Below are 26,582 nucleotides of genomic sequence, written 5' to 3' on the forward strand. Positions count from 1 at the left end.
TTGCAACTTAGGTTAGGATTTATTTTACAGGTAATTTTGTAATTATTTTAACTATTTTAGCTATTGTACCTAGTTAAAATAAATACAAAGTTACCTGTAAAATAAATATAAATCCTAAAATAGCTATAATATAATTATAATTTATATTGTAGCTATATTAGGGTTTATTTTACAGGTAAGTATTTAGCTTTAAATAGGAATAATTTATTTAATAAGAGTTAATTTATTTCGTTAGATTTAAATTATATTTAATTTAGGGGGGTGTTAGTGTTATGGTTAGACTTAGCTTTAGGGGTTAATAAATTTATTAGAATAGCGGTGAGCTCCAGTCGGCAGATTAGGGGTTAATGTTTGAAGTTAGGTGTCGGCGATGTTAGGGAGGGCAGATTAGGGGTTAATACTATTTATTATAGGGTTAGTGAGGCGGATTAGGGGTTAATAACTTTATTATAATACCGGTGCGGTCCGCTCGGCAGATTAGGGGTTAATAAGTGTAGGCAGGTGGAGGCGACGTTGTGGGGGGCAGATTAGGGGTTAATAAATATAATATAGGGGTCGGCGGTGTTAGGGGCAGCAGATTAGGGGTACATAGGGATAATGTAAGTAGCGGCGGTTTACGAAGCGGCAGATTAGGGGTTAAAAATAATATGCAGGGGTCAGCGATAGCGGGGGCGGCAGATTAGGGGTTAATAAGTGTAAGGTTAGGGGTGTTTAGACTCGGGGTACATGTTAGAGTGTTAGGTGCAGACGTAGGAAGTGTTTCCCCATAGACAACAATGGGGCTGCGTTAGGAGCTGAACGCTGCTTTTTTGCAGGTGTTAGGTTTTTTTTCAGCTCAAACAGCCCCATTGTTTCCTATGGGGGAATCGTGCACAAGCACGTTTTTGAGGCTGGCCGCGTCCGTAAGCAACTCTGGTATCGAGAGTTGCAGTGGCGTTAAATATGCCTGTACGCTCCCTTTTTGGAGCCTAACGCAGCCATTCTGTGGATTCTCAATACCAGAGTTATTTTAAAGGTGCGGCCAGAAAAAAGCCAGCATTAGCTACGCGGGTCGTTACCGACAAAACTCTAAATCTAGCCGTAAGATAGCTACAATGTAATTAATAATTACATTGTAGCTATGTTAGGGTTTATATTTATTTTACAGGTAAATTGTTAATTATTTTAACTAGGTATAATAGCTATTAAATAGTTATTAACTATTTAATAGCTACCTAGTTAAAATAATTACCCAATTACCTGTAAAATAAATCCTAACCTAAATTACAAATACACCTACACTATCAATAAATTAAAGAAACTACAAATATCTATCTAAAAATACAATTAAATAAACTAAACTAAATTACAAAAAAAAACAAACACTAAATTACAAAAATTAAAAAAAAGATTACAAGATTTTTAAGCTAATTACACCTATTCTAAGCCCCCTAATAAAATAATAAAGCCCCCAAAAATAAAAAAATTCCCTACCCTATTCTAAATTAAAAAAATTTCAAAGCTCTTTTACCTTACCAGCCCTTAAAAGGGCCTTTTGTGGGGGCATGCCCCAAAGAAAACTGCTCTTTTGCCTGAAAAAAAAAACACAATACCACCCCCCAACATTACAACCCACCACCTACATACCCCTAATCTAACCCAAACCCCCCTTAAATAAACCTAACACTACCCCCCTGAAGATCTCCCTACCTTATCTTCACCACGCCGGGCCGAACTCCTCATCCGATCCGGGCGATGTCTTCCAGCAAGCGGCAGTGAAGTCTTCTTCCATCCGGGCGATGTCTTCAAGCAAGCGGCAGAGAGTCTTCTTCCATCGGCGATGTCTTCAAGCAAATTGGCATCTTCAATCTTCTTTCTTCGCTCCTCCACCGCGGAGCATCCATCCGGCACGACGACTTCCCGATGAATGAGGTTCCTTTAAATGACGTCATCCAAGATGGCGTCCGTCGAATTCCGATTGGCTGATAGGATTCTATCAGCCAATCGGAATTAAGGTAGAAATCTATCAGCCAATCGGATTGAACTTGAATCTGATTGGCTGATTCAATCAGCCAATCAGATTTTTCTACCTTAATTCCGATTGTCTGATAGAATCCTATCAGCCAATCGGAATTCGACGGACGCCATCTTGGATGACGTCATTTAAAGGAACCTCATTCGTCGGGAAGTCGTCATGCCGGATGGATGTTCCGTGGCGGAGGAGCGAAGAAAGAAGATTGAAGATGCCGATTTGCTTGAAGACATCGCCGATGGAAGAAGACTCTCTGCCGCTTGCTTGAAGACATCGCCCGGATGGAAGAAGACTTCACTGCCGCTTGCTGGAAGACATCACCCGGATCGGATGAGGAGTTCGGCCCGGCGTGGTGAAGATAAGGTAGGGAGATCTTCAGGGGGGTAGTGTTAGGTTTATTTAAGGGGGGTTTGGGTTAGATTAGGGGTATGTGGGTGGTGGGTTGTAATGTTGTGGGGTGGTATTGTGGGGGTTTTTTCAGGCAAAAGAGCAGTTTTCTTTGGGGCATGCCCCCACAAAAGGCCCTTTTAAGGGCTGGTAAGGTAAAAGAGCTTTGAACTTTTTTTAATTTAGAATAGGGTAGGGAATTTTTTTATTTTGGGGGGCTTTATTATTTTATTAGGGGGCTTAGAATAGGTGTAATTAGCTTAAAAATCTTGTAATCTTTTTTTATTTTTTGTAATTTAGTGTTTTTGTTTTTTTTGTAATTTAGTTTAGTTTATTTAATTGTATTTTTAGATAGATATTTGTAGTTTCTTTAATTTATTGATAGTGTAGGTGTATTTGTAACTTAGGTTAGGATTTATTTTACAGGTAATTGGGTGATTATTTTAACTAGGTAGCTATTAAATAGTTAATAACTATTTAATAGCTATTATACCTAGTTAAAATAATTAACAATTTACCTGTAAAATAAATATAAACCCTAACATAGCTATAATGTAATTATTAATTATATTGTAGCTATCTTAGGGTTTATTTTATAGGTAAGTATTTAGATTTAAATAGGAATATTTTAATTAATAATATTAATATTAGATTTATTTTAATAAGAGTTTAGTTAGGGATGTTAGAGTTAGATAGGGTTGTTATACTTAATATATATATATATATATATATATATATAATATATATATATATATATATATATATATATATATATATAATATATATAATATATATATATATATATATATATATATATATATATATTATAATAACGATATTAACTATATTAACCCTAATATAATTAGGGTTAATATAGTTAATATATATAATATAATAATTATATTAACTATATTAACCCTAATATAATTAGGGTTAATATAGTTAATATAGCTGGCGGCGGTGTAGGGGGATTAGATTAGGGGTTAATAATTTTAAAATAGATAGCGGCGGGGTAGGGGCTCACTTTAGGGGGTAGGTAAGGTAGATGGCGGCGGTGTTAGGGGCTCACTTTAGGGGGTTATAGATTTAATATAGCTGGCAGCGGTTTAGGGGTTAATAACTTTATTAGGTTGCGGCGGGGTTTGGGAGCGGCGGTTTAGGGGTTAATACATATTTTATTGTTAGGATAGTGAGGGGGGATAGCGGATAGAGGGTTAGACGTGTCGGGCTATGTTAGGGAGGCGTGTTAGACAGTGCGGGTGATTTAGACTTTAGTCAGGTTTTGTAGGCGCCGGCAGTTTCTAACGTGCCGTAAGTCACTGGCGACGCCATAAATTTGTACTTGCGCAGATTTCTGGACATCGCTGGTTTATCCGACTTACAGCACGTTAGCATCTGACGGCGCAGTATATGGGATAGCTCGAGTTGCGAGCTGAAACTGCGGGCGACGCGGGTTCCCTCGCTTGCGCCGCAAACTACGCCGTTTATCGGTTCGCGCCCCTAGTTCCCAGTAGATTGTTGCTGTTTCTGAGATTACCTAGCTATGCTTTTCAACAAAGAATACCAAGAGAACGAAACAAATTAGATAATAGAAGTAAATTTGAAAGTTGATTAAAATGTTGACTTTCTGTACCAATTTTTTTTCTTTCATGAATCAGATACAGCATGCAATTGTAAGCAACTTTCTAATTTACTCCTATTATCAATTTTTATTGTGTAGGAATAATCTTCGGCAAGATGCCCAAAAGTACCTGTGTTGCCAGATGATAAATATGTTGTTCTGTGTCTATTCAGCTGAAATACTCACAGTGCACTGTGGTGATATTCCTGTAAAATACCCAGTTCTCAATCTCATGTGTCTCTACGACCTCTGGTGAGGACCGGATATTTTGCCAGTATATCACCACAGTGCACTGTGAGTATTTTGAAGATTATTCCTACACAGTGAAATAGAATTGGTCTTTTATAACTGATATCCGACACTCAAATGTACTCAAATGTACACCTCAGGGGCCCGATCCAATATGCAGCGTCGCCCGCAAAAGCCGGCGACGCCGAAATTTGCGCTAGTTTGGTATCCTATATACGGCGTAACCTAGAAGTTACGCTCGTATATTTCTGCCTTCACCCATAGTTTTTTGGGCCATAGGCAGGTATACCAAACCAGCGCAGTTTGGTATCCAATATACAGCGTAAGGACTTACGTGGCGAAAATGGAGAAATCCTACTCCATTTTCACCTCGCCACAAAATGCAGCCGTAGTAAGCCTTAAGCTGTCTATTGGAGCCCCGTAACTCCCTAAACTACCTTCCAAATAAAACCTAACACCTAACGCATGCGCAATGTCTATCTACCTGTGAACCGCGATCCACCCGCCGCAATCCCTAATAAAGTATTTAACCCCTAAACCGCCGCACACGGACCCCGCCGCCACCTACATTAAAATTATAACCCCCTAATGTGAGCCCCTACACCGCCGCCATCTACATTACCTACCCCCTAATGTGAGTCCCTTACACCGCCGCCATCTACCTTACCTACCCCCTAAAGTGAGCTCCTACCCCGCCGCCATCTACCTTACCTACCCCCTAAAGTGAGCTCCTACCCCGCCGCCATCTACCTTATCTACCCCCTAAAGTGAGCCCCTACCCCACCTCCATCTACCTTACCTACCCCCTAAAGTGAGCTCCTACCCCGCCGCCATCTATCTTACCTACCCCCTAAAGTGAGCCCCTATCCCGCCGCCATCTATCTTACCTACCCCCTAAAGTGAGCCCCTTACACCGCCGCCATCTATTTTAAAAATATTAACCCCTAATTTAATCCCCCTACACCGCTGCCAGCTATATTAACTATATTAACCCTAATTATATTAGGGTTAATATAGTTAATATCGTTATTATATTATATATATATTAAGTATAATAACCCTATCTAACTCTAACATCCCTAACTAAATTCTTATTAAAATAAATCTAATTAATATTAATATTATTAATTAAAATATTCCTATTTAAATCTAAATACTTACCTATAAAATAAACCCTAAGATAGCTACAATGTAATTAATAATTACATTGTAGCTATTTTAGGGTTTATATTTATTTTACAGGTAACTTGGTATTTATTTTAACTAGGTACAATAGCTATTAAATAGTTAATAACTATTTAATAGCTACCTAGTTAAAATAATTACCAATTTACCTGTAAAATAAATCCTAACCTAAGTTACAAATACACCTACACTATCAATAAATTAAATAAACTACAAATATCTAAACTAAAATACAATAAAATAATCTAAACTAAATTACAAAAACAAACAAACACTAAATTACAAAAAATAAAAAAAATATTACAAGATTTAGATTAAGCTAATTACACCTATTCTAAGCCCCCTAATAAAATAATAAAGCCCCCCAAAATAAAAAAATTTCCCTACCCTATTCTAAATTTAAAAAGTTCGGCGGTGTAGGGGGATTAAATTAGGGGTTAATATTTTTAAAATAGATGGCGGTGGTGTAAGGGGCTCACTTTAGGGGGTAGGTAAGATAGATGGCGGCGGGGTAGAGGGCTCTTTTTAGGGGGTAGGTAAGATAGATGGCGGCGGGGTAGGGGCTCAGTTTAGGGGGTAGGTAAGATAGATGGCGGCGGGGTAGGGGGCTCACTTTAGGGGGTAGGTAAGATAGATGGCGGCGGGGTAGGGGGCTCACTTTAGGGGGTAGGTAAGATAGATTGTGACGGGGTAGGGGGCTCACTTTAGGGGGTAGGTAAGATAGATGGCGGCGGGGTAGGGGGCTCACTTTAGGGGGTAGGTAAGGTAGATGGTGGCGGGGTAGGAGCTCACTTTAGGGGGTAGGTAAGAAAGATGGCGGCGGGGTAGGGGGTAGGTAAGATAGATGGCAGCGGGGTAGGGGGCTCACATTAGGGGGTATATAATGTAGCTTGCGACGGTGTAGGGGGATCACATTAGGGGGTTATCGATTTAATATAGCTGGCAGTGGGGTCCGGGAGCGGCGGTTTAATGGTTAATACATTTTTTTATTGTTAGGATAGTGAGGGGGGATAGCGGTTAGAGCAGGGGTGTCCAAACTTTGCTCTCCAGAGGTTTTGGAACTACATTTCTCATGATGCTCAGCTAGATAAAATGCTGGCTGAGCATCATCGGAAATGTAGTTCCAAAACCTCTGGAGAGCAAAGTTTGGACACCCCTGGGTTAGAGGGTTAGACGTGTTGGGCTATGTTTGGGAGGTGTGTTTGACAGTACGGGTGATTTAATAACTTTAGTTAGGTTTTGTAGGCGCCGGCAGTTTCTAAAGTGCCGTAAGTCACTGGCGACTCCAGAAATTTGTGCTTACGCAGATTTCTGGACATCGCTGGTTTGTCAGACTTACGGCACTTTAGCCTCTGACGGCGCCGTATATAGGATAGCTCGAGTTGCGAGCTGAAACTGCGGGCGGCGGGGGTTCCCTCGCTTGCACCGCAAACTACGCTCTTTATCGGATCGCGCCCCAGATTTTGTGTGTTATGCTGGAATTGAGTATTTCGAACTTTTCAATTAAGAGGTAAAATTGATGAAGTTGTGATATATCTCCAATAACTACAATTTTGAGGACTATCGCATATAAACTCATATACATGAGTATTAAGAAAAGGAATATTGTTCTAATTCCGTATTAATGCTAACAATATATTCTCAGGTTTTTATTATCATCTAGTTTATCGGTTTAGATACCGATTGTGCTATATAGCTGTATTTATTTTTATTAGCTACTTAAATATTTATTTTAGCCTTGATTTAGTATAGCAATCCATTTGACACCAGTGTCATTATTATATTTATAGGTTTTATATCGTATTATGTTTTAATAAATTTAGCTGTGCAATCTTTATCTCAGTGAGATTCTTGTTTATCACTCCTTCATTTTCCTAATTGGTTCTTGGTTAGATGTTACATGCCGGGTTGGCATTTATTTCCGTGAGAGATACTGTTGATTATACAATGTTGTACTTGTTTATCATCCAGTTAGTAAATAGAGTGTGCTAGTTTTCATGGTTCTAGATCACATGGTGTATTTTTAACTTTTTACCTATTTGGGAATCAGCATTTATTTTGCGCCACCTTATAGTATATTTTTTGATCTCTTATAAACAGTTTTTTTGTGAATAAACGTTTTTTAGTTGTGCAGTATTCCCTTCTGCCCAGGACAGATTTATCATTCTTTTTTATCTACAACAGACATTTAGAAAGCTATGGCACGAAGCCCTAGTAGTTGCGGGTAGTGAGGTATATAACCCTACTATTTCTGTTCCTTCTTCTTCCTTTCAGATTTGCTTTATTCTCTTTGTATCCTTTGTTGAAGGAACACTAATGCACTACTGGGAGCAAGCTTAAAGCCAATTAAAAGAGGCATATATGTGCAGCAACCAATCAGCAGCTTCTGAACCTACCTAGATATTCTTTTCAACAAAGGATACAAGGAGAACAAAACAAATTAGATAATAGAAATAAATTTAAATTTTATTTAAAACTGCATGCTCTATCTGAATCATGAAAGAAAAAAATGTGGGTTTCATGTCCCTTTAAATGGACAGTAAACACAATATAATATAAATTGTTTAGCTATGTGCATTAAAACAACTTTACAGTACTGTTTCAATGTTTATTTTGCCCCCTTTCATGCAATGTTACGTTGAAAATAGTGAGTTTTCTAATTCTTGGAACTGGAAATGCACACTGTAGACTTTTTAAAGCAATCCCTGCTACATGTATGTCCCTATCTGGACTTAATAGAAAGCAAAATAATGGAATTTTATATAATGACTATTAATAGTCTTCTATACTCCAGTAGGAAGACCAGATTGGCTCCTCTAAATAAGGCAAGTGGTGGGTGGAGTTTGGGTATTGAAAAATGTTTAACTGTAGCTTACATGCTATTTTCTATAGCAAGAGAGACAACAGAAACGTCTTGCAATTGCAGGTGTTTAGTGTCCCTTAAAGGGAAACTAAACCCAGATAGATAGAGCATGCAATTTTAAGCAACTTTCTAATTTACTCCTATTATCAAATTTTCTTCGTTCTCTTGCTATCTTTATTTAAAAAGCAGGAATGTGATGCATAGGAGCCGGACCATTTTTGGTTGAGAACCTGGGTTATGCTTGCTTATTGGTGGGTAAATGTAAGCCTCCAATAAGCAAGCGCTATCCATGATGCTGAACCTAAAATGGTCTGGCTGCTAAGATTTACATTCCTGCTTTTAAAATAAAGATAGCAAGAGAACGAAATAAAATTGATAATAGGACTTAATTAGAAAGTTACTTAAAATGTCATGCTCTATCTGAATCGTGAAAGAAACAATTTGGGTTCAGTGTCCCTTTAAAGGCTTTAAACAACATGTGCCCCCCATATGTAAAAAGAATTGGACATCACTGCTATATATCATCCTTATTGATCTTCTTTATTATGGTTTTCAAACAAATAATTAATAAAGTTTTTTTTTGAAGACTATTGACAATTTGGGCACAAATTCTTAAAAAGGTTCACCCCTTCTGTGAAAAAAAAAATGTTCATGTTGTTAGTTTTGCTTTAGCAACAATTCTTAGAAAAAGTGAGAGTTTTTGTTTATCAATTGCATTGAAAATAATGACTTAAAGTGATAAGGCCTCTGATTTGCTTTATTGCCCCCACCCCCTCCAAAAAAATACTAAGAAACATACGGCGAGATTACGAGTTTTGCGTTAGCCTTAAAAAGCAGCGTTAAGGCGTCCTAACGCTGCTTTTTATCTAATGCTGGTATTACAAGTTTGGCAGGTAGAGGCTCACCGCTCACTTTTCTTCTGCAACTTTTCAATATCGCAAATCCCCTTACGTCAATTGCGTATCCTATCTTTTCTATGGGATTTGCCTAACGCTGGTATTACAAGTCTTGGAAGAAGTGACCGGTAGACCCTCTCCGTTCAAGACTTCTACCGCATTTAAAAGTCAGTAGTTAAGAGTTTTATGGGCTAATGCCGGAACATAAAACTCTTAACTAAAGTGCTCAAAAGTACACTAACACCCATAAACTACCTATTAACCTCTAAACCGAGGCCCCGCCACATCGCAAACACTATAACAAAATTATTTAACCGCTAATCTGCCGACCGGACATCGCCGCCACCTACATTATACTTATGAACCCCTAATCTGCTGCCCCTAACATCGCCGCAACCTACATTATAGTTATTAACCTCTAATCTGCTGCCCCCAACGTTGCCGCAACCTAACTACACTTATTAACCCCTAATCTGCAGACCAGACATCGCCGCTACTTTAATAAATGTATTAACCCCTAAACCGCCGCACTCCCACCTCGCAAACACTAGTTAATTTTTATTAACCTCTAATCTGCCTGCCCAAACATCACCGACACCTACTTACATTTATTAACCCCTAATCTGCCACCACCAACGTCGCCACTATTATAATAAAGTTATTAACCCCTAAACCTAAGTCTAACCCTAACCCTAACACCCCCCTAATTTAAATATAATTTAAATACATCTAAATAAAATAACTACAATTAAATAAATTATTCCTATTTAAAACTAAATACTTACCTGTAAAATAAACCATAAGATAGCTACAATATAATTAATAATTACATTGTAGCTATCTTATGATTTATTTTTATTTTACAGGCAACTTTGTATTTATTTTAACTAGGTACAATAGTTATTAAATAGTTATTAACTATTTAATAACTACCTAGCTAAAATAAGTACAAAATTACCTGTAAAATAAATCCTAACCTAAGTTACAATTACACCTAACACTACACTATCAATAAATAAATTACCTAAACTACCTACAATTAATTACAATTAAATACAATAAACTAAATTACGAAAAAAAAACAACACTAAATTACAGAAAAAAATAAACACTAAATTACAGAAAATAAAAAAAATTACAAGAAGTTTAAACTAATTACACCTAATCTAAGCCCCTTAATAAAATAAAAAAGCCCCCCAAAATAATATAAAGCCCTACCCAATACTAAATTACAAATAGCCCTTAAAAAGGCCTTTTGCGGGGCATTGCCCCAAAGTAATCAGCTCTTTTACCTGTAAAAAAAAGAATACAATACCCCCCCAACATTACAACCCACCACCCACACACCCCTACTCTAAAACCCACCCAATACCCCCTTAAAAAAACCTAACACTACCCCATTGAAGATCACCCTACCTTGAGCCGTCTTCACCCAGCTGGGCACAAGTGGTCATCCGATCCGTCCAGAAGTCTTCATCCGATGGGTCAGAAGAGGACATCCAGACCGGCAGAAGTCTTCATCCTATCCGGGCAGAAGAGGACATCCGGACCGGGAGAAGGCTTCATCCAAGCGGCACCTTCTATCTTCATCCATCCAACGAAGAATGACTCCATCTTGAAGACCTCCGGCGCGGAACATAACAAACTAACGACGAATGACGGTTCCTTTAAATGACGTCATCCAAGATGGCGTCCCTCGAATTCCGATTGGCTGATAGGATTCTATCAGCCAATCGGAATTAAGGTAGGAAAAATCTGATTGGTTGATGCTATCAGCCAATCGGATTGAAGTTCAATCCGATTGGCTGATTGGATCAGCCAATAGAATGCCGGGTTCATAAGTACAATATAGGTGGTGGCGATGTCCGGTCGGCAGATTAGGGGTTAAATAATTTTATTATAGTGTTTGTGATGTGGGGGGGGGGCTCGGATTAGGGGTTAATAGGTAGTTTATGGGTGTTAGTGTACTTTTGAGCACTTTAGTTAAGAGTTTTATGTTCCGGCGTTAGCCCATAAAACTCTTAACTACTGACTTTTAAATGCGGTAGAAGTCTTGATAGGAGAGGGTCTACCGCTCACTTCTTCCAAGACTTGTAATACCAGCGTTAGGCAAATTCAATAGAAAAGATAGGATACGCAATTGACGTAAGGGGATTTGCGGTATGGAAAGTCGTGGAAGAAAAGTGAGTGGTGAGCTTTTTAAGGCTAACGCAAAACTCGTAATCTCGCCATAAGTCTCTTAGTATTTGTTTTGGGGGGGGGGGTGGCGGCAATAAAGCAAATCAGAGGCCTTATTACTTTAAGTCATTATTTTCAATGCAACTGATAAACAAAAACTCTCACTTTATCTAAGAATTGTTGCTAAAGCAAAACTTTAGGGTTAGACATAGGTTTAGGGGTTAATAACTTTATTATAGTAGCGGCGACGTTGGTGGTGGCAGATTAGGGGTTAATAAATGTAAGTAGGTGTCGGCGATGTTAGGGCAGGCAGATTAGGGGTTAATAAAATTAACTAGTGTTTGCAAGGCGGGAGTGCGGCGGTTTAGGGGTTAATACATTTATTAAAGTAGCGGCGATGTCCGGTCGGCAGATTAGGGGTTAATAAGTGTAGTTAGGTTGCGGCGACGTTGGGGGCGGCAGATTAGGGGTTAATAAATATAATGTAGGCGTCGGCGATGTTGGGGGCAGCAGATTAGGGGTTCATAAGTATAACGTAGGTGGCGGCGGTGTCCGGAGCGGCAGATTAGGGGTTAATAGTATAATGCAGGTGTCGGCGATGTCGGGGACGGCAGATTAGGGGTTAATAAGTGTAAGATTAGGGGTGTTTAGACTCGGGGTTCATGTTAAGGTGTTAGGTGTAGACTTAGAAAGTATTTTCCCATAGGAAACAGTTTGTCTGCGTTAGAAGCTGGACGCTGCTTTTTTGCAGGTGTTAGGTTTTTTTCCAGCCGTCTCAGTCCCATTGTTTCCTATGGGGAGATCGTGCACGAGCACGTTTAGCCAGCTTACCGCTACCGTAAGCAACGCTGGTATTAGAGTGAGAAGTGGAGCTAAATTTGCTCAACGCTCACTTTTCTGAGGCTAACGCAGCCATTCAAAAAACTTGTAATACCAGCGTTGTCTTAAGTGAGCGCTGGAAAAAAAAGGCTTGTTAGCACCGCAAGTCTTTACCGACAAAACTCGTAATCTGGCGGTTAGATTCCTTTGAATACTGCATAATAGGGAGTCTTTTAAAACACGCTTGCTAACTTTTGAATGTTTTAAACAGTTGTTGCAGGAATCATTTTATAAGCAAATAAGTAACATAGTTTCAAGGATTCAACAAAATAATAGCATTTATATTTATTCAGTTAACTCTAATTATGCCATTGCTAGATACATGTATTAACATATTTATAGAGGAATAATAGATACAGGATACAGAATTTAAAGGGACACTGAACCCAAATGTATTTTTTTTTTTTTGTGATTCAGTTAGAGCATGCAATTTTAAACAACTTTCTAATTTACTCCTTTTATCAATTTTTCTTAATTCTCTTGCAATCTTTATTTGAAAAAGAAGGCATCTAAGCTAAGGAGCCAGACAATTTTTGGTTCAGACCCTGGACAGTACTTGTTTATTGGTGGCTGAATTTATCCACCAATCAGCAAGAACAACCCAGGTTGTTCACCAAAAATGGGCCGGCATCTAAACTAACATTCTTGCTTTTTAAATAAAGATTCCAAGCGAATGAAGAAAATGTGATAATTGGAGTAAAATAGAAAGTTGCTTAAAATTGCATGCTCTATTTGAATCTCGAAAGAAAAAAAAAATGGGTTCAGTGTCCCTTTAAGAGCATTTTCGGAATGTCAACCAGAAATGAAGCCAGAAAAATGTACATAGTCAAACCCAGAATGTACACTTGGATCTTCTTTGGCATGGTAAGTGAGGTAAAATTACTCATAAATCTTGGTTGTTAAATTGCTTTTCATGATTTACATTTTTAACTTCAAAATAACTTACAAACCTAAGGTAAATGTTCATATTACAGCATATTGGGAAGACACTCACAATTAGGTCAGATGTGTGTGTTTAGTTCTATGCTTAAAGGGATAGTCAAATTAAAATTAAACTTTCATGTTTCAGATAGAGCATGCAAATTTAAGCAACTTTATAATTTACTCCTATTATCAATTTACCTAAGCTCTCTTGGTATCTTTATTTAAAAAAGCAAGAATGTAAGCATAGGAGCCAGCCCATTTTTGGTTCAGCAACTTGGTATCACTTTCTGATTGGTGTCTAAATGTAGCCACCAATTAGCAAGCACTACCCAGGTTCTGAACCAAAAATGGGCGGGCTCCTAAGCTTACATTCAAATAAAGATACCAAGAGAAAATTTGATAATAGGAGTAAGTTAGAAAGTTGCTTAAAATCGCATGTTCTATCTGAATCATAAAAGTTTAATTTTGACTAGACTATCCCTTTAATTTTCAATACCACATTAAAAAAAATCTACAAAATATATCAGTCACATTATTCTTCCCTTTAAACAGCTTAAGGACCATCTGTACAGCTGTACACAATGTCACATCAAACAGTTCTGGGCGCTACTCTGTTAAATACATATCCAGATGGTCTCTGTGCAGATTTTTAGGAGACCAGGCTGTCACAAACTGTGTATGTTTAGGGAGCCAGTTGGCTTGTCTCCCTTTCACAGTTTCCACCTCCTGCAAAACTTTTCTTATTTATATTTTTCAAGTATACATCTGCATTTTTTTTAGTATAATATAACACGGCTCACAAACTGTTAAACCACAACCAGCCATCAGGATCTATCAACAGGAGCAAGTGGGAAAATGCAATAATTTTCAGGCTCCATAAATCCTAAATCCTCCAAACCAGCAGAGGATGCCAGCGCTAGGGGTGCTGCGGGAGCACTAGGTGTCATGTAACTGCTAGAGCAGGTCTCTGGGGGAAGCATTAGGTGGGGGATGCTGAGGGAGGATGAAGAGGAGGAGGAGATGCTGACAATGCCGGTGTAGCCTCGCTTTAGCAGAGCTCAGCCTGCCTCTTTCCATTCTCTTGTGAAGGATTTGTCTGGGTCCTGTGGGAGGAGCACAATATACAGCTTGGAGACTTTCAAGAAGTAACAAGGGAGAATTTTAACAACAGTGTTCAAACTAATATACTGGGACTTTCAGCAAACAACAATCATATCTTAGCAAGGATGCAGAGCCCCATGTGTATGACTATGCCGCCCTGCATATAAAAAGGTAACTAGCCAAAGCTCTACTGTGCTCCTCTTTGTTCCAGCAAAATACGTTTTAAAAATCTGTCTATGTTGTGTGTATCCCCAGGGTGTATGTATTATGCTGAACTTGTATTCTATAGATGTTGTGCCCGGAAGCTGTACAATAATCCTGTAATTGTGCTTGTGAGTTTTACATTCCATTCATGCAATATTTTGTATTCCCTATATGATGACAACACACTATGAAATAATGTGTGTTTTATTAATACTTTATGCTTCCCCTGTTATTATTTGTTGTATTATTTATTTTCCTGAGCTGTCTACCTGTTGATGCTGTTATGGAGATAGGGTGAGAATTTCCCTTGGTAGCAAAGATGAAGTCTGCTACTTTAACCCTCTTAATGCTGGTGCAACAGTTGGAGTGAAATAGTTTAGTAGTTATAGTTAGTAACTGACAGCCTGTGTGTCATTTGCTACCCTAGTGTGTCAGAGCTTTATGTGTTAAATATGTATTTATATATTTTTATTGTTACCAAAATGAAATGTTGTTTTAAGGGAAATTATTTTAATCCCTTAAAAATATGTTATATTGTTTATCCTGTAGCTAAAATATGGAAGTTTTTTTCCTTTAGTCTCTGATTGGCTTGTTTTTGTTTAACTCTTATGCAGAGATGTCATTTTTACACACTATCTAAAAATGATAGGCAGATTGGTGACCTTTCTTGGACTTCCTTAAACAAATATAATGTTCTATTCCAGCTTTATTTTTTTATTTACCTAGATTGTTCATGGTTTCATGACCTAAGGGGAGTCTTTGGTCCTTCTAATACTGTAGACAATTCTGAAAAATCCTGTAGAACTCCAAAAATTAATAGGTGCTTTTTTTTTAATTCAAAGTTATTTTGTTTTGCTAGACATTGTAAACAGACCATTTTAACAGAAGCACAACTGAAGTTTACCTCAGGGTCTCTATGGACACAATAGCTAACAAAATATGGTACTATAAGAACTACAGATATAAGCTTCTTAGAAGTGGGTTGTCTTAATTCACAAATTATGTGTTCTAGTTTGTTAGAGCATGTACTTTTTTTAGTTACTAATCCTAGTTTACCATGGGGTTAATCCCCCATAAATGGTTAAAAACATAGGTAAAGTCCTGCTCGGGAGCTGGAATGCTTGTGTTTAAAACTTTGTATAATATTGCTACAAACATTGTTGCAAACACTGTTGTCATAGAGTACTAAAGACTCATGCACAGTTTTGTCCTAGGAGCCCACATAGGTTTACTCTTCAACAAAACATACAAAGAGAACAAAACAAATTTGATGTGGAAGTAAATTGGAAACTTGTTTAACCTTTACACTGCTAATCCTTTTTCACATCCCAGTACTGAGCCAATTTTGAGCTTTTTTTGCTACCTACATTTAAAACCTATTGTAAGTCAAATTTCATTGAGTGACCATATAATTACTAATTAAATATTGTTTTTTTTTAGCAGGCCCAGCAGATTCACAATATACCATTATAATAGTTATATTTCATGGCATGCAAGATAGCTTTGGTAAAAACTGTAAAACATATAATTAAAATAAAAAAGGTATATTTTTGCTTAGATTTTACTAAATAATATTGAAAATGGCCAAGTAACCACTGATGTTACTGTGATCACCTTACTCAATTGTAACCATATCTGAAAAAAGGGCTCATATGGGCTTTTGGAGGCTATAATATAGTTTAGAGAGGCCCCATTGTGTAGCACAGGGTGTTCACTGTTACCACAGTCATCACCTGACTATACAGACAAAATTCATATATTATTTTTTAAGAGAGAGACTTGTCTACTAGAAAATAAACTTTATTAGGTATCTCTAGAAATAACAGATTTTTTGTTGCATATATAATGTCCCATTGCCTTGCACATCCCATTTGTTTTTAATACATCTTGTTTTTAAAAACCTCACCCCACCCAGCTCCCTTCTGCCCCCTTGTGATGTCACCATATGCGTTCGTAGTGATGTCATTGGCACTCCTTTAAAACCTGGGAGTTCTGGCCACTAGGCCACCAACGATCCCCGGCCTGTAGTGCTGGTGATTGCCAAAGACAGCGTTTTATTGGCAATCCCCCAGCATGAGGAGAAGGGGTTGTCATGTGCCCACAGGTCGTGATCGCTCCTCCTGCGGTTAACTTGCATGCTCTGAGGCCTATTTATTAAAGGTCTTGCAGACCTGATCCGACAGTGCGGATCACGTCCGCAAGACCTCGCTGAATGCGGAGAGCAATACGCTCTCCGTATTCAGCATTGCACCAGCAGCTCTTGTGAGCTGCTGGTGCAACGCCGCCCCCTGCAGACTTGCGGCCAATCGGCCGCCAGCAGGGGGTGTCAATCAACCCGATCGAACTTGATCGGGTTGAATTCCAGCAATTCCTGTCCGCCTCATCAGAGCAGGCGGACAGAGTTATGGAGCAGCAGTCTTTTGACCGCTGCTTCATAACTGCTGTCTGTGGCAAGTCTGAAGAGCTTGATAAATGGGCCTCTCTGTCTGAATTGTAAAAGTTTAATTTTTACTTTAATCTCACTTTAAAAGAGAATCATTATTTTAATTTGTTTTACTTAATTCAAAAGGTTAAAACATGTAGTTAGAGTTTAACTACTGGAACACCCCCTTTTTGCTCAAGAAGAGGATATAGCAAGTGATTGGAGGATAACCATGTATACCTGCCCCTGATTGGCTTACCAGTTGTAGTCTTATCTACAGTGACTCATGAACACAGCTTTGCAGGGGTTAAATGAACAGAATTTGTTAAAAAAAATTGAATGTTCCAATGAAATAGAGCATTTTATCTTTACACTAGAGCAGTGGTTGACAAATATGTTCAAAATCTAGGAGCCAGGTATTTTATGTATGTAACCCGGGTGAAATGGACATTACCCAAGCGGCTGTGGGTAAAGCCCGATGTAACATCCTAAATCTCCTCAGAGGGCATCAAACATATATACGATGCACTCAGTAATTCCCCCATCTTCACTATCTTTTTTGCCTCCGCCTTGGTGGTGCAAGGAGGGTGAAACCCTTCTTTTAAGGCTTATTCCCCAAGTTCACTTGGGGTGGATGCCAGAGGATCGGTGGGGTGCCTTTGTTGAACCCCTCAAAAAAGATGGAGAATTACATTACTTCAGGCTTTACCCACAGCTGCTTGGGTAATGTCCGGTTTACCCTGATAATTCTAGGATTACCCGTATTCCTTACATAAACCCCAAAAGAAATTATTTTTTGATTTAGGTAGAACATACCTCTGATGTGAGTGTGTATCTGACAGAGGGGCTGCAGGGTCAGGGTCTCATCTGATCTGGTGTGAGTTTTTATCTGACAGAGGTGCTGCAGAGTCAGTGGTCTCATCTGATCTATTGTGAGTATGTAGCTGACAGAGGGGCATCAGGGGTTTAATCTGATCTGGTGTGGGTATGTGGCTGACAGATGAGCTGTAGGATCAGGGGTCTCATTCGATCTGATGTGAGTATATGGCTGCAGGGACAGTGGTCTCATCTGATGTGAGTATGTAGCTGACAGAGGGGCTGCAGGATCAGGGGTCTCATCTGATGTGATTATGTAGCTGACAGAGGGGCTGCAGGGTCAGGAGTCTTATCTGATCTGAGTTTGTATCTGACAGAGGAGTTGCAGGGTTAGGGTCTCATCTGATGTGAGTATGTAGCTGACAGAGGGGCTGCAGGGTCTGGGTCTCATCTGATGTGAGTATGTAGCTGTCAAAAGGGGCTGCATGGTCAGGGGTCTCATCTGATGTGAGTATGTATCTGACAGAAGGGCTGCAGGGTCTGGGTCTCATCTGATGTGAGTATGTAGCTGACAGAGGGGCTGCAGGGTCTGTGTCTCATCTAATGTAAGTATGTAGCTGAAATAAAAATGTTGGATTTAATTTTCATTACCCGTATTCCTTATATAACTTGTAACTCTATATATATATATATATATATATATATATATATATATATATATATATATATATATATATATATATATATATATATATATATATCTTTTTCCTATTGTGCATTTTGCCCTAGGTTCGCTACCCCAAACAAACACCAAATAGATAAATACTTTCTCTGTGCACAGTATCATAGCTTTCTGTATCAGCCAAAAATGCATGAGTTTTTATTTATAGTAGTTTCTCATTTGGATCTTGTAGTATTATTTTAAATTAAACTTTATTCAATAACAAGTACATTTTTATTTTTTATTTTTTTTTTAAATAATTTTTATTGGAGTCAAATTTTTCAATACAAATATTAACAAGTGACCAAAACAGAATGTCACGACTATCCCAGAATACATCATAAGATCAGTTTAAGGACACAGACTGCTGGTCTAGGAAACATTACAATCAGGAATATTCAACAGTCAGGTATCAAAGAATATCAGGAGATCTTAAAACAATAACATAGAAAATAATAAGGTCCCCAGATCTGACCCTGGAAGAGAGCTGAGAACCAGGGCTCCCATCCCAGTCCGAAATAACAATAGAAACTGGGACTCTATGGATTGGGGTCGTGTGACAAAGGAATAAGGAAGGGGTCCGGGCTATCCGTTGCCCAGTACAAGGGGGTCTAATATAGGTTAGGCAAATATGGATGTATAACCGACCATAGATCATCCCTTAGATTACCCAGGGTTCAAACCCCTATGCAGCCCAGCGTCCCCCTCAGGGGTTGATTGAAAGGCATAGCGTACTAGGGGAGAGACTAGAGAAAGGGCGCTATAGCATAAGACATTGGGCAGGGATGGAAGGGGGAAAAGGGGATTGGAGGGGGGGGGGAAGGGAGAGGGAGGAGAGAAGGGGAGAAGAGAAAGAGAAAAAAAAAAACCCCGGGGAAGGAGGAGGGAAGAGGTGTACCTCACACCAGTGGTGAGTCCTACCTTAACAGAACAAGTAACCAACAGGCCGGCCTTGAGATTAAGATGCGTGCTCACAGATTACTGGATAGCAATCCAGTCTGACCAAGTATCCCAATAGCTGTCTAGCCCAATCATTTCTCCTGCCACATATCTTTCCATGGACCCAAAGTGGTTCACTAAGTCACAGACCTCATTTACACTCGGGGGTTCAACTTGTTTCCACGCTCGAGCGATACATAATTTGGTGGCCGCCAGAACATAAATTAACAGTCTTTTGGAATGCAAGGGAATCGATCTTGGGAAAATGTGGAGTAGAGCCATTTGGGGGGTCAAGTGTACGTCTAGATTGACTGACTGTTCCAAGAAGTGTTTCAACATCCCTCCACAGTGAACTCACTTTTGGACAAGACCACCAGATATGAAGGTCGGAGCCCGGCATATCACAATTTCTCCAACACCTCATGGTGACGTTACCATACATCATTGCCAATCTCACCGGGACTCTCTGCCATTTCAGCATTACTTTCATGTATGTTTCAAACACTGTAACACAGTGAAGCGTTTTCTTTGTAAGAGAAATCGCAGTGGAGATATCCTTTTCAGATATGGTAACGTTTAATTCATGGCTCCAGGCTTTCACTTGCCATGGTAGACCTGGTGAGTGATCATTGAGAGGTGGCATAATGAAATGAGAGAGGTCTGGACAGCGCTTTACCTCGAATCCATCTCTCGTCCCACTGATTCTTCTCCCGCAGGGGAGTTTTGGGGAGTCCCCTGGCTTTAATAAGACTTAGCACTCTATAGCTCTCGAATCGAAACCACAGCGGGTTTTCTCCAGGGGCACCAGTCAGTTGGGACGCGGTGGCAAGAGCTTCCGACTGATAGAGATCAGAGATGAGGGTAATACCTCTCCCTCTCCAAAAGTCCAGATGGACATCATGGAGACTCCACAGTAAACCACTCAAACTATGAATGGGAGAGGGATGTGGTGTGATACCTGAACAGTGGCGGAGATCATGCCAGATAGTAATAGTCTGCTTAACAATTGGGTTATCAACCTGAGAAGATAGGTTCACGTGCTTAGGGATCCAAATAGCATCCATCAACTCCACCCCTTGAGGTAAGGCAAGTTGTTCCAGTTTGTACCAGCCTGGCCTCTCAGCTGCCAGACCCCATGCAGAAATATGTATGAGTCTTGCCGCCTCATAGTATAACAAGTACATTTTAGTAGAGGTTATAGAGTATGCAATTTATTATATATGAAATAAATATTTACTTACACTGCTCTAAAACAATACTTTATTTTCTGCTGAACCATCTATAAACTCAATAATATATAGTTGAGCTCTAAAATAAGAATGCACCTGTCCCCACATCTCTGTGCAGGCTTACTAGTGCTCTATGCACCTCAGTCAATGCAATACTACCAACCTGCTTCAAAAAGGCTAGGGGTGCATACAGATGTAGTAAACCTGAAACTGTAAGAAGCAGATAATGTCCAGGTTATATTTCTACTGATCTTAATTAAAGGGACATGAAACCCCCAAACATTTATTTTTTGATTTAGGTAGAACATACCTCTGATGTGAGTGTGTATATGACAGAGGGGCTGCAGGGTCAGGGTCTTATCTGATGTGAGTTTGTATCTGACAGAGGGGCATCAGGGGTTTAATCTGATCTGGTGTGGGTATGTGGCTGACAGATGAGCTGTAGGATCAGGGGTCTCATTTGATCTGATATGAGTATATTGCTGCAGGGACAGGAGTCTCATCTGATCTGAGTATGTATCTGACAGAGGGGCTGCAGGGTCAGGGTCTCATCTGATGTGAGTATGTAGCTGTCAAAAGGGGCTGCATGGTCAGGAGTCTCATCTGATGTGAGTATGTATCTGACAGAAGGCCGTCAGGGTCTCATCTGATGTGAGTATTAATCTGACAGAGGGGCTGCAGGGTCAGGGGTGTCATCTGATCTGAGTATGTATCTGACAGAGGGGCTGCAGGGTCAGGGTCCCATCTGATGTATGTAGCTAACAGAGGGGCTGCAGGGTCTGGGTCTCATCTGATGTGAGTATGTAGCTGACTGAGGGGCTGCAGGGCCAGGGATCTCATCTGATGTGAGTATGTATCTGACAGAAGGGCTGCAGGGTCAGGGGTCTCATCTGATGTGAGTATGTAGCTGACTGAGGGGCTGCAGGGCCAGGGATCTCATCTGATGTGAGTATGTATCTGACAGAAGGGCTGCAGGGCCAGGGATCTCATCTGATGTGAGTATGTATCTGACAGAAGGGCTGCAGGGTCAGGGGTCTCATCTGATGTGAGTATGTAGCTGACTGAGGGGCTGCAGGGCCAGGGATCTCATCTGATGTGAGTATGTATCTGACAGAAGGGCTGCAGGGTCAGGGGTCTCATCTGATGTGAGTATGTAGCTGACAGAGGGCTGCAGGGTCAGGGGTCTCATCTGATGTATGTAGCTGACAGAGGGGTTGCACATGCATTTTTAATCTCTTGAAAGGTTAGTTTAAAGACAATTTTAGGCAACTTTCTTAAAGGGATATAAAACCCCAAATTTTCTTTTGTGATTCAGACAGAGCATATAATTTAATTTTTTTTTCCAATTTACTGTACTTCTATTATAAAATATATATATATACAATTCTATTATAATGGTAGGAAATAGTGCTGCCATCTAGTGCTCTTGCTGATGGATAATATTCTTGCAAAGCTGCTGCCATATAGTGCTCCAGAAATGGGCAGGCTTCTAAGCTTACATCCCTGTTTTTCAACCAAAGATACCATGAGAACAAAGAAAATGGATAATAGAAGTAAATTAGAACGTTGTTTACAATTGTATGCTCTATTTAAATCATGAAATAAAAATGTTGGATTTCATATCCCTTTAAGAGTAGTAAGGATAGCTATGAAATACCTGCACAACTGAGAAAGTCTAGGTCTAATTGATCTAGAACAACACTGGTTTTCAAAAATGCCCTCAACAGGCCAGGCTTTCATGATGACCTTGGGTGGGAGCAGGTAAAATAGCCATGTTTATTATTCAGCTGATTATTTCACCTGTACTTCAGTTCAGATATCCTCAAAATATGGCCTGTTAGGGAGACCTAAGAAACCAGTGATCTACAATGAGTTACAGTTTTCCACCAACAAAATAGTTGTATAAACACAAGTCTGCCTTTTGTTTAAAGAAGGTCTGTTTACTTACACTGCTCTAAAACAATACTTTATTTTCTGCTGAACCATCTATAAACACAATAATATATAGTTGAGCTCTAAAATAAGAATGCACCTGTCCCCACATCTCTGTGCAGGCTTACTAGTGCTCTATGCACCTCAGTCAATGCAATACTACCAACCTGCTTCAAAAAGGCTAGGGGTGCATACAGATGTAGTAAACCTGAAACTGTAAGAAGCAGATAATGTCCAGGTTATATTTCTACTGATCTTAATTAAAGGGACATGAAACCCCCAAACATTTATTTTTTGATTTAGGTAGAACATACCTCTGATGTGAGTGTGTATATGACAGAGGGGCTGCAGGGTCAGGGTCTTATCTGATGTGAGTTTGTATCTGACAGAGGGGCATCAGGGGTTTAATCTGATCTGGTGTGGGTATGTGGCTGACAGATGAGCTGTAGGATCAGGGGTCTCATTTGATCTGATGTGAGTATATTGCTGCAGGGACAGGAGTCTCATCTGATCTGAGTATGTATCTGACAGAGGGGCTGCAGGGTCAGGGTCTCATCTGATGTGAGTATGTAGCTGTCAAAAGGGGCTGCATGGTCAGGAGTCTCATCTGATGTGAGTATGTATCTGACAGAAGGCCGTCAGGGTCTCATCTGATGTGAGTATTAATCTGACAGAGGGGCTGCAGGGTCAGGGGTGTCATCTGATCTGAGTATGTATCTGACAGAGGGGCTGCAGGGTCAGGGTCCCATCTGATGTATGTAGCTAACAGAGGGGCTGCAGGGTCTGGGTCTCATCTGATGTGAGTATGTAGCTGACTGAGGGGCTGCAGGGCCAGGGATCTCATCTGATGTGAGTATGTATCTGACAGAAGGGCTGCAGGGTCAGGGGTCTCATCTGATGTGAGTATGTAGCTGACTGAGGGGCTGCAGGGCCAGGGATCTCATCTGATGTGAGTATGTATCTGACAGAAGGGCTGCAGGGCCAGGGATCTCATCTGATGTGAGTATGTATCTGACAGAAGGGCTGCAGGGTCAGGGGTCTCATCTGATGTGAGTATGTAGCTGACTGAGGGGCTGCAGGGCCAGGGATCTCATCTGATGTGAGTATGTATCTGACAGAAGGGCTGCAGGGTCAGGGGTCTCATCTGATGTGAGTATGTAGCTGACAGAGGGCTGCAGGGTCAGGGGTCTCATCTGATGTATGTAGCTGACAGAGGGGTTGCACATGCATTTTTAATCTCTTGAAAGGTTAGTTTAAAGACAATTTTAGGCAACTTTCTTAAAGGGATATAAAACCCCAAATTTTCTTTTGTGATTCAGACAGAGCATATAATTTAATTTTTTTTTCCAATTTACTGTACTTCTATTATAAAATATATATATATACAATTCTATTATAATGGTAGGAAATAGTGCTGCCATCTAGTGCTCTTGCTGATGGATAACATTCTTGCAAAGCTGCTGCCATATAGTGCTCCAGAAATGGGCAGGCTTCTAAGCTTACATCCCTGTTTTTCAACCAAAGATACCATGAGAACAAAGAAAATGGATAATAGAAGTAAATTAGAACGTTGTTTACAATTGTATGCTCTATTTAAATCATGAAATAAAAATGTTGGATTTCATATCCCTTTAAGAGTAGTAAGGATAGCTATGAAATACCTGCACAACTGAGAAAGTCTAGGTCTAATTGATCTAGAACAACACTGGTTTTCAAAAATGCCCTCAACAGGCCAGGCTTTCATGATGACCTTGGGTGGGAGCAGGTAAAATAGCCATGTTTATTATTCAGCTGATTATTTCACCTGTACTTCAGTTCAGATATCCTCAAAATATGGCCTGTTAGGGAGACCTAAGAAACCAGTGATCTACAATGAGTTACAGTTTTCCACCAACAAAATAGTTGTATAAACACAAGTCTGCCTTTTGTTTAAAGAAGGTCTGTTTGTTTTTTGGGTGGCTTTTCTTTTTTCTTATTAAGAGGACAGGATTACACAATGAATTTCATTTTTTGTTTGGATTATTCACATGTAGCTGTTTGGTTAGAGTATGTTTATGTAAACCACACTGACATGTCAGCTCCGCATTAAAGTAATAGTTTTAAGGTGTCGGCTTCTTTGGAACTTGTATCAATATTTTTAAAGCCTCAATATAAAGAGGCATTAAATTCTAAAAATGTATGGTCATATGAAGGAGCATTGTTTAAATGTTAAGCTTTTTTATGCAAGAATATTTTAAAGGGACAGTTTACCCCAACATTTTCTCCCCTGTTATTTGTTCCCAATGATCCATTTTACTTGCCGGGGTGTATTAACTTGATTACAAGTAGCTCGTATAGCCTTATTTCTGTATTTGAAATAGCCGTTTTAGCCTGTGGTATCCCCATCTATACCAGGCTATTGACAGGCAATTAAAACACAGCCAGCAGAATAAATTACACTCTTGGTGGGGTGTGGAAGAGATAACTAATAAAATGATCATTTTCCATTGCTCTCTAAGCATTGTCACAGGATAATCACGGGATTTTGCTATTTGTCCCGGGTATTCATTTCTCATGGTAATTTCCCTGGGATATTTGGGGCTGTTTGGCTGCCTGGCTGCTCCTCTGACTCACTCACTGTCTCATCTTCTCTGCCATTAGTGTAAGTTACTGTAACTATTTTTCGCAACCAACGTCTGCTTCCCCGCCCCCCTCCCACGCCTGCTGCAGAACTTCACCACCATGCCAGCGCCGGGGGTCAGATTGTCTAGAGAGGCCGGGGTGCATCACGTGTCACAGCAAGGCGCTCAGATTGGCAGCCGCGCTCTCACTGCATTGCCCTCCTGGCTCTCACTCACTCTCCAATATGAGCAAGGTGCTTAGCAGCGCTCTCACTGCGTTGCCCCTCCCGCTCTGACTATCCCCCCATGACAACTTGGGGAGAAGTGACTCATTCCTGCAGCACACTGAAATGGTAGGGGGTGGCTGGCACGGCTCCAGCTAATTAAACTTATATAATTCAATAATAATTAGAATTTGCACTAATTTGCACATAATAATTTTGTGGCTCACATCGGATGAACTTACACTGTTTCTTGCAGCACATACTTTACTTTCTAATTTTTTATTTTTCTTTATACTCTTAAATGGACAATATACACCAATTTTCTTTTAACTGCATGTAATAGACACTACTATAAAGAATAAAATGCACAGATTCTGATATAAAAATCAAGCATAAAACCTTTTAAAAACTTACTTAAAAGCTCCCAATTTAGCACTGTTAATGAGATTAGTCTGGGACACCCACTGAAAGGGGCTGAGAGCAGAAACTTCCCTCTCCCCTGCATATGAAAATACCCATTATACCAACAGAAGCAGTCTGAAGTCTGTATATACATCAGTATACATCTAAAACGTTTGGGCTTGGTTAGGAGTCTGAAAATCAGCACAATGTTATTTACAAATAAGCAAAAGTATATATTTTTCCAAAAACACACCCAGATGGGCTATATAAATGGATCATCTACAAAACATTTCTGCAAAGAAAAATCTAGTGTACAATGTCCCTTTAAGCTAAATTACGTTTTTATTCATGTTCTTCCAGTGGTTTTCAAGCGTTGGTGGAAAACAAATAATTTTGTAATTCTCACAACTCTACCCACATGAATTTGTAAAATTGTATATATTTGCCAGTCATATATATGCCAACTAGCATATGGTACAGGGCTCAACATTTCAAGCCCTAAGGTACTACACAGCCCAAAATGATACTCGCCACTTTTGATCCCACCCACTACCCCCCTCTTTGCATATGTTTAGCCAATGTGAAACACCTTATTGTGCAGTCATTTTTTAATATTATTTTTGTTTTATACCATAAATTAAATAATGCTACTTACAGTGATAAATTAACAAAAATAAGTGCAACTGCATAGCAGTTAGCAACATTAACTAGGGTTCTGGGTAATACAACAACTGGACAGACAAAGGAAGTTGTTGAACTGAGAGAAAGCAGAGAGTGTTGACATTAATGTGAGGTCATA

General features: G+C 39.6%; 1 protein-coding gene across 2 annotated transcripts in view; it reads left to right on the forward strand.

The window, feature by feature from the left end:
* The first annotated feature begins 14,316 nt into the window (after positions 1-14,316).
* The window catches only part of NINL (ninein like), a 373,652-nt gene continuing 361,386 nt past the window's right edge, over positions 14,317-26,582 (forward strand). For both annotated transcript variants that reach the window (XM_053711960.1, XM_053711961.1), the window contains exon 1: positions 14,317-14,465. The gene's annotated coding sequence lies outside the window, so the exon portion shown is untranslated. The remainder of the gene's footprint in view (positions 14,466-26,582) is intronic.

This window comes from Bombina bombina, chromosome 4 (assembly GCF_027579735.1).
Source record: "Bombina bombina isolate aBomBom1 chromosome 4, aBomBom1.pri, whole genome shotgun sequence".
Taxonomy (NCBI): Eukaryota; Metazoa; Chordata; class Amphibia; order Anura; family Bombinatoridae; genus Bombina; species Bombina bombina.